The sequence below is a fragment of the Podarcis liolepis genome (genome assembly GCF_965112155.1).
Source record: "Podarcis liolepis genome assembly, chromosome: 4".
Lineage (NCBI taxonomy): Eukaryota > Metazoa > Chordata > Lepidosauria > Squamata > Lacertidae > Podarcis > Podarcis liolepis.
Window position 1 is genome coordinate 105,949,632 of NC_139558.1, and position 8,295 is coordinate 105,957,926.

Sequence of the window (8,295 nt, forward strand, 5' to 3'; positions counted from 1 at the left end):
ATCCTGCCTCTCCTATTTACTCCTGTTTAGGACTGTCAGATGGCCGTTGCGGTTGCTCGAGAGTAACCAGGCAGGACTCCAACCTGTCATTCACAGGCTTTATTTTGGTGCAAACTATTTACAGTGAAGAGCCCCAAAGCTCATGTCTGGCTCAATCGCTAGCAGAATCCGGGAGTGGTCTTTTTTTGGACCTCCCCCAACACAAGAGTTTCATTACCCCCAGCCTTCTCCTTCCCTCTTTGCGCCTTAGACTACTGCGCAGGATGGGCGATGGCAAGGGGGTGTTTCCCTCTGTGGTAGGAATTTTATGGTCTTAGATATATGGTAATGTTCATAAGTGTACCAACCAAGCACATACATAGATCAGCACAGGAAGGCCAACCTGGAACCATTTCGATTCCTAAACTGAGCAAATGTTTTCTCTGCAAGGTCAAACTGGAAAAGCCTCCCCATTGTCTTTTCCTTCACAAATCCTGTCTTAAGGGCATGTCTGTGTTTGAATAGGGTGTGAGCCTGTGACCTGGCCCAGGAACTAAGTATTTATCATTACAAAAGACTGGCCAGGCTCCTCAGGGTATCCAGTCAAGTGACCTGCCAGACAGGAGATAAACAACAACAGGAGAAAAAAATATTAAAATTTCTGTTTTAGACTGCCTTTTCTGTGATGTAGGTGTGAGGTTTCTGGGGGTGGTCTTGATCTACAGGAGGGGAATTTCAAAAGTCTTGATAAGGCCTTGCACACCATTTTTCTGGGTCCCTCCTCTCTCCTGCAAGTGAGGGGATCACCCTGTTGCAACAGTTCAATAAAGACCAAGCCTACCGGCTGCTGTTTTGCTCCAAGTTATCCTGGTTGGTGTCTTTCTTTTTGTCCAAGGGAGCCCTCGGATTTCTCTGTCTGGCTTGCCCAGGAGTGGTGTTAAGGCTCCCTCCAGCATCCTCTGGTCCTTGCACCTCTTCCCCATGGGAGGTGGGGCGTTCCTCCTCCCCAGAAGAGGAACTGCTTTGCAAGATTTTCGGAGGCTCCCTGTAACACAAATGCCCTTCTATTTCTCGCCTCTGAGCCAATGTCAGTTCCCTGACAATGACCTTTCTAAAAGCATTCCTCTTCACTTCCTCTTTTATTTACTCTGAATTACATAGGCATGCTCAAGTAGGAAATTAGCTCTTTGTAGTTTTAACTTTAACTTTATCCCCACGTGGGTTGTTGTTTTTTTTAATGCTCAGAGGAACTCTGATTGGTTTTTACGTACACTGTGTAAAAAGTTCTTTTGTGAATAAAACGACCTGGGCCAAGGAGTGGAGAGGAATTATTATTATAGAAGAGGAGGTTAAGGGGTGATATGATAGCCATGTTCAAATATATAAAAGGATGTCACATAGAGGAGGGAGAAAGGTTGTTTTCTGCTGCTCCAGACAAGCGTACACGGAGCAATGGATCCAAACTACAAGAAAGAAGATTCCACCTAAACATTAGGAAGAAGGAGGTCTTTAAGCAGAGGCTTGACAACCATATGTCAGGAGTGCTCTGATGGTGTTTCCTGCTTGGCAGGGGGTTGGACTCAATGGCCCTTGTGGTCTCTTCCAACTCTATGATTCTATGATTCCTCCCGGAGTCTTGCTGATTCAAGCCTCTGTGTGTTATTAATCAGAGTCTAATCCTTCCTTTGCTTTGGGAACGTCCCATCATGGAAGGTTTGCTGGCGTCCAGAGTGAGTAGCTGGAGGGAAGCAAGAGCCCCGACTTGACAGAGGGATTTCCTCCCTGCCCCTTTGAGCCACTGGGAGCCAGCTTGGGGGGGGTGTATGATGGGCGCTCCTAGCTGGCTCCCAGTGGCTCAAAGGGGCAGGGAAACCTGGTATATACCAGCCCCACGCATCAGCCTTCAGGTGTTGTTGAGCTACAACTCCCATCTTCCCTGACCACTGGTCCTATTAGCTAGGGACAATGGGAGTTGTAGTGCAACAACATCTGGGGATTCGAGTTTGAGAAAGGCACACATCTGTATATGCACACACACACATATTCACAGTTCTCTTTTCTGCCCCTGTTTAAAAACATTCTTCTTTAGCCAAACCTACCCAGATGCTGGGACGTGGGTGGTGCTGTGGGTTAAACCAAGAGCCTAGGACTTGCTGATCAGAAGGTCGGCGGTTCAAATCCCCGCGACGGGGTGAGCTCCTGTTGCTCGGTCCCTGCTCCTGCCAACCTAGCAGTTCGAAAGCACATCAAAGTGCAAGTGGATAAATAGGTACCGCTCCGGCGGGAAGGTAAATGGCGTTTCTGTGCGCTGCTCTGGTTCGCCAGAAGCGGCTTCGTCATGCTGGCCACATGACCCGGAAGCTGTACGCCGGCTCCCTTGGCCAATAAAGCGAGATGAGCGCCGCAACCCCAGAGTCGGCCACGACTGGACCTAATGGTCAGGGGTCCCTTTACCTTTACCCAGATGCTTAGAAAGTTGAGGTCATTTTAATCAGTTTTAGTATTTTTACTTGTGTACGTTTTAAAGTAGGGTTGTAATTTTTTCTTGCTTTTACTGGCTTGTGTTTTGTAAACCACTTTGGGGATTTTTACAATCAAGCGGTGTGTAAATTTTATAAAATAAAAACACACACACACACACACACACACACACACACGTAGTGTAGTATTTCATCATATCATAGAATGGTAGAGTTGGGAGGAATCCTGAAGGTCCTCTCGTCCAGCCTCCTGCAAGGGGGGTATGTGTGGGGAGAGAGAGAGAACCACAACAACATAGTATTTCATCATAGATGCCTATTGCTCTAACTATATAATTGTTAACTGGATTTGAGTAAACCTTACTCAGCCGCATAAGTCGGAATGCCAAGCAGAAGCTAACAAGTATGATTCTTAATGATGTTTGAATGAACGAGCTCATTTTTAATCTAGAATGGAACACCTTATAGTCAATCCATTCACTAATAGTACGAATGGGGGTGGGGTGGGGGAGGGAGAAAGAGACCAAAACAACTTCCCAGCCAAGTGGATGTCAAGCCTGTTTCAACCTTTTAACTCCCCTAATATTTGGTTCCTTTGTTTTTATTTGATAGAATATGCCTCACCCAAAGAGCGCTTTTTACAAAAAGAAAGGAAGGAAGAATACCAAGTCATTTCATAGAACTTGGCACTCTTATGTAGGGTCAAGTCACCCTAACTGGAGTGGTCCTTCTTGGCTGTATGCTTCTGAAGATCAGCTGCTGGAAATTGCAGGAGGGCAGCTTGGCCACTGGGAGACCAGGAGCCTGGACTCGGTGGATCACTGGCCTGGCTATTTTGTGTACAAAATACATGGTGCAACTCAGGAATGGGTGAAGTCCCATTGAGTCTCGGGGGAGTAAGGCAGGACTGGGCCTTCTTAGAATGTGGGATTGAAAGATGATGTGTTACTGTTAGTCGTGGGTTGACATAGCAGCTGGCACAGCGATTTCTTCAAGTAGCTCTTTATTATGATAAGCTAGAATAGAACTGACTGCGAACAGCTCAGCCGGCCTGTATTTATAGGCAGCCGGCTGTCAACATTGTAACCACAACAGCCCAGAGTTCCCGCCTAAAATAACAGATGCGGACCTGAGTGAAAACTATCTACAGACCTGAGTGAAAACTATATACAGTATCCCCCTGTTGGCCCAGGGTGAAACTACACTACATAACACCCCTCCCCACCGAGATAAGGCGTTAGTTGCAATCGTAATGGTTTCCTTATATACAGCACTACGCGTAATGGTTCAATTAAGCACAAAAGCATATCGGTTACATTTCCCATACTTAGACCAACAGTGATACCTGTCCAACAACATAGTCCTTTAAATAAGTTGGGCGCTTGGAAACTCTGCCAGACCGCCGGGGACTGGTAGCCAAGTCCGGAGGGCCACACAGTTCTCGCTGAGGCTGTGGTGCGACCCTAGGTGGCGTTGGAACCAACTCCCCTGGATCCGCTGCTTTGGGTGGAGCCTCCGCAAGTGGAGTGGTCTGAGTCTGTTCTGAAACGGCTTGGTTCGGCTCCACGCTGGCAGTTTGCGAGGGAGGTGTAGGTGGGGCCTCGCCATCTGTACGTGTCTCTTCTGGAGCCGCAAGCGCAGTTGGGGGCACCTCGGAAGTGTCCAAGTCCCCAACCCTGCGCCTAAGCTGGTCTATGTGCCGTCGCCACAAGCGTCCGTCTTCGAGTGCCACCTGGTACGAGCGAGGTCCAGTGACTCCCACTACTGTGGCTGGCACCCAAGGGATGTCCCCCACATAGTTCCGGGCAAAGACCTGGTTTCCTGGGACAAATGACCGTGGTGCGTTGGCACAGCCTGGGGGTTCAGCCACGGCAAAGTCTGGGTGTAGCCGGTCGAGCGGTGACCTGAGGCAGCGGCCCATAAGCAGTTCAGCAGGACTCCTCCCTGTGGCCGCATGAGGGGTGATGTGTTGCACGAACAAGTATTCGGCGACCCGCTCATGCCAGTCTCCCCGGTCCAGGCGCGCCAGTGCCTCTTTTGTCGAGCGCACCATTCTTTCCGCTTGCCCGTTGCTGGATGGATGAAAGGGTGCCGTTAGGGCATGGCGGATGCCCAGTCCCAAAAGATACCGCTCAAACGTGCCTGACGTGAACTGCGGTCCGTTGTCAGAGACAAGGACATCAGGACACCCATGCGTTGCAAACAGGCCTCGCAGCACCTGGATGACAGCTTCGGTAGTGGTGGAGGGCATCAGGGCGACCTCCAGCCATTTGGAATAGGCGTCCACCACTACCATAAAGGTCCGGCCGTGAAAGGGGCCAGCCAGATCGATGTGCACCCTCGACCAGGGTGTCTTTGGCGTCTCCCAGGTGTGTCCCTTAGCTGCCGGTGGTGCAGGCCTCGACTCCTGGCACGCTTGACAGGCGGACACCCAGGCAGTGATGGCATCGTCCATATTAGGCCACCAGACGTAACACCGAGCCAACGCCTTCATTTTGACAATTCCCGGGTGGCCAACGTGCAGAGCCTCCAGGACGCGCTGACGGAGTCCCTGGGGAATCACGACGTGGTCTCCCCACAGCAGGCAGCCGCGATGAGCTGAGAGTTCATGTTGTCTGGTTGCGAAGGGCTGGAACTCCGATGCAAAAGGCCCTTGTGGCCACCCCCTCCACACCCAGTTGTGCACCCGGCTGATGGTGCGATCCTGGGCAGATGCGGAGGCCACAGTGGCAGCCGATACAGGCACTGCCGGAAGATCCTCAATCAGAAGGAGCGATGAAGCTGGAGCCGAGTCTTCCACAAATGCTGGAAGAGGGCAACGGCTGAGGGCGTCGGCATGGCCCATCGATTTCCCCGGGCGATGGATGAGCCGGTAGTGGTAGGCAGCCAGGAAAACAGTCCATCGCAGCATGCATGGTGAGAGGACCGGTGGAGTTGGACGATCACCGGCGAGGAGGCCCAGGAGTGGCTTGTGGTCAGTGATGAGGTCAAAAGTCCTGCCATAGAGGTATTCATGGAACCTCTTCACTCCAGCCACAAGTGCCAATGCCTCCTTGTCGAGCTGGCTGTAATTCCGTTCCGTCGGAGATAGTGTCCTGGAAAAGTAGGCGAGCGGTGCTTCTCTTCCATCTGGAAAACGGTGACTAAGGACAGCACCGATGCCAAAAGGTGAGGCGTCGCAGGCAAGGACCAGCGGCCTGGATTCACTGTACTGTACCAGCACACTGTCTGAAGAAAGGAGAGCCTTGACCGCGTTGAAGGCCGCCGTCTCCCGATGACCCCAGGCCCAAGGCGTCTTAGTGCTAAGGAGTCGGTGAAGTGGCTCAGCCACTGTGGCTTTGTGGGGCAGGAACATGTTATAAAAGTTCAGCAGCCCCAGGAATGCCTGCAACTCCGTTTTGTTCTTTGGGGTGGGGGCCTGCTGGATAGCGCGGATCTTGGATGTGGTTGGATGAAGACCGGAGGCATCGATAAGATAGCCCAGGAACTCTACCTGTGGAACGGCGATCTGGCACTTCTCCCTCTTTACCTTGAGCCCGGCCTCCTGGAACCTGGTCAGCACGGCACGGAGGCGCTCGAACAGCTGCTGGTGTGAGTCTGCAGACACCAAGACGTCATCAAAATATGGTACTATGCCCGGAAGCCCTTGCAGGAGATGCTCCATAAGGCTTTGGAAGATGCCAGGAGCCACACTCACCCCGAACTGCAACCGGCGGCAACGGAATGCCCCCCGGTGGGTGACGATCGTCTGGGCTTCAGCAGTGGCATCATCGACAGGCAGTTGTTGATAGGCTTGGGCAAGGTCCAGCTTAGCGAAGACCTTACCCTCACCCAGGGAATGCAGCAGGTGTTGGACAACAGGAACCGGATAAGCGTGCTGCTGAAGTGCCTTGTTGATCGTGCACTTGTAGTCAGCGCAGATTCTCACCGACCCATCTGGCTTGACAGGCGTGACGATGGGGGTTTCCCACTTTGCGTGGTCAACCGGCTCCAAAACTCCTTGGGCGATCAGTTTGTCCAGTTGTTCGTCCACCTTAGCCTTGAGAGCAAAGGGAACCCGGCGTGGCTTTAGCTTGATGGGGGAGACTTGTGGATCAAGGCTAAAGGAGATGGGCGTACCTGTATATTGGCCCAAGGTGCCGTCAAAAACCTCGGCAAAGTCTTTGACCAGACCCTCAGTCTCTGCGTTAGAGATGCAGTTGATGCCGGTGACTTCCAGGCCGAGGGCATCAAACCAGTCTAGCCCTAGGAGGCTTGGCCGCTGACCTTCGACCACCACCAGTCGGAGCAGGCCCGAAAAATCCTTGAAGGCGATCCGGAACCGGCCAACGCCTACCACGGGAATGTCGTTTCCCTGGTAGTCTCTCAGGTGTACGCGGTGAGAGTCGAGTTGCCTTTTGGACACTCTGGGTACCAGTCTTTTGATGGTGCTCCATGACACGATGGACAGGGCAGACCCGGTGTCGATCTCCATGTCACATGGAGCTCCTTCAATGAGCACCGTGACGTTCAGCTTGCGTCGCGTAGGCGAGTCGGTTTGGCCAATCGTGGTTCCAGACGGGCAGCGGCAGTTGGTGAGAGCGAAACAACTTTCCTTGGCAGACTGGAGTGAAGACTTGGACTTGCGAGTCGATGAAGGGGGGGGTGTCAGACGGAGCCGATCGGCAGACCTTAGCGATGTGGCCCCTTCTGGAACACTTCCTACAGATGGCGTCTCTGAATCGACACTTGGCACGGGAATGGTTGCCTCCACAGCCAGCACATTCCGGTTGGCCCTTGGACTTCTGTTGGAACTTCCTGCGCTCCCGCTTTGTCTGGTGCACGTCATCGTCTTCACTGGAGGATGCCTCCTCACTGCTGGCCTCTTCATGATGCACCGGAACTGGCTCCCTAGCAAGACGCGGGCTGCTGGACTTGCGGATCTCCTGGGCGGAGCGTTCAGCAGCTTCTGAGGCCACAGCCTCCTCAATGGCTTTCTGTAGCGTGAGGTCTGGCTTGGCTAGGAGGCGCCGTTGCAGATGGATGTCCCGGACCCCGCAGACGATTCGATCCATCAGGGCATCGTCTAAGTCTCGGAACTCACAGTGCATTGCAGCCTGTCGCAGGGCGGTGGTGTAGTCGTTGATTGACTCCCCCTCTGCCTGGTTCCGGTGGTAGAACGCATGGCGGGCAGCAATCTTGGACGGCTTTGGTGCGTAGTGGTTGCGGAGCTTCTCTTGGATTGTGTCCCATGGTGTTGCCTGGACTGCTTCAGGCGCAACCAACGCTCGGGCCGTCTCAAACACCTCAGGCCCACAGAGGCTGAGGAATAGGCCCCGCTTCCGATCCTTTGATACTGCTGTCAGCTCGTTGGCTTGGAGGTAGCAGTCGAACCGAGCGAGGTAGGAGTCCCATGATTCAGAGGCTGGCGCAAACGGCGGTAGAGGCACAAGTGAAGCCATGATTCCGATGCCGGCGTGAAGGGCGATGGATGGAACACAGTGCTCTAGCCAGAACAGTCAGCTCTGAATTGGTTCTGCCCAGTGATTTCGCTCAGTGATTTCGCTCTGTGATTCAGCTCAGTGATTCAGCTCAGTTCAGAGGCTGGCCGCATCTGGCTGTGCTCTGATGTCCATCTATCCCACCCTCGTCGCCAGTGTTAAGTCGTGAGTTGACATAGCAGCCGGCACAGCGATTTCTTCAAGTAGCTCTTTATTAAGGTAAGCTGGAATAGAACTGACTGCGAACAGCTCAGCCGGCCTGTATTTATAGGCAGCCGGCTGTCAACATTGTAACCACAACAGCCCAGAGTTCCCGCCTAAAATAACTGCCGCGGACCTGAGTGAAAACTATCTAC